Source organism: Protobothrops mucrosquamatus, unplaced genomic scaffold (genome assembly GCF_001527695.2).
Source record: "Protobothrops mucrosquamatus isolate PMUCROS unplaced genomic scaffold, P.Mucros_1.0 scaffold3204, whole genome shotgun sequence".
NCBI lineage: Eukaryota > Metazoa > Chordata > Lepidosauria > Squamata > Viperidae > Protobothrops > Protobothrops mucrosquamatus.
In genome coordinates, this window is record NW_015389202.1 from 77,794 (window position 1) to 79,119 (window position 1,326).

At 53.8% G+C, this 1,326-nt stretch overlaps 1 pseudogene; it reads left to right on the forward strand.

Moving 5' to 3' along the window:
- Positions 1-1,326, forward strand: part of LOC107297264 — a 19,004-nt pseudogene that overhangs the window by 12,030 nt on the left and 5,648 nt on the right.

Sequence of the window (1,326 nt, forward strand, 5' to 3'; positions counted from 1 at the left end):
CGAGAGCGGCGTGTAACAGAGGAGGATGAAGAGGACTGGAGCTATACTACCGCCCCCGGCCAAACTACTATGGACCTACTACGGGAACAATTCGGGGAAGGGGGATATCAAGACCCCTCTTCTTCCTGGCAAAGATGGGATCAGGGACCAGACCCAACATCCTGGTCGCAGGGTGGGCCCTCGTCAACCCAGTCTGCACCGGCAAGGTTCCGACCGGCAAGTCCGAAATTAAAGTTGGAGTCCAACCGGGGTAGCGATGTGTATCAGGGAAGATCCGGAAGCCAGGGTATGAATAGACCACGGGTGGGAGATACGGGGAGGCCTTCATCTACTTTACTGACAGTTCCCTCTAGAGGATCTGGATCAGGAAGTGAGGCTCAGATGGCCAGGGGCCAGGAGACGGTAGTCCCAGGAACTAGGGCTTTGATAGGTCCCCCATTGGGACCAGGATGGGGTGCAGGGCCCTGGGGCCAGGGGCCGATATGGGGTCCTCCACCCCTTAATATCACCTTTGATGGAAATGCAGATCAACTGGCCCTATTCCTGAGCCAAACGATAGGCCATATGGATAGATATGGCCACATGTACCCTTCCCAATGGGCGATGGTGGGGGCATTAACAGCAGCCCTACATGGAGAGGCCATGGAGTGGGTGGCTGATCTCCACAGTGATCATGCCAGAGAGTTGGCCCATATAGGGACATTCTTAGGGGCCCTTTGGGGCCGTTTCGAAGATGTATCAAGGGTCAAGCGAGCTGAGAACGAAGTGCTAGGGATCAGACAGAGGGGTAGGCCAGCGGCAGAATATGTTAAAGACTTTCGACGAGTGGCCAGTAAGCTAAGAACATGGCCTGAACGCTTGTTAATTCATCAATTCAAAACGGGTTTGGATAAAGAACTGAGACAGGCGTGTATTTATCGGGGTATTCCAAGTAAGATCCAAGAGTGGTTCCGAGTGGTCGTAGATTTGGATGCTGGACTACTAGAATTTCGTACAAGGGTTGAGGGACCCATGGGTCCACGAAGGAATATCGAGCGACCCCAGGCCTCAGGCCCAACGCCTAGTCCACCCATAGGAAATTGGCGTCCAACCTTTCGTTGTTTCCGGTGCAATCAACCGGGACATCATGCTGCTGAATGTCCTGAACCACTCCCCAAAGGGAAACCAGAATTATCTACTAGGGGTATACCGAAGAAACCCCAAGAAAGGTCCCGAGCAGTTCAACAAAAGACCTCGGGCCCCAAACCCCGAGGGGATGGGACGACCCCTGAGGAGGAAACAAGCGGAATAGGAACCCAGCTGATAATATGCGACAAGGAAGCCGAA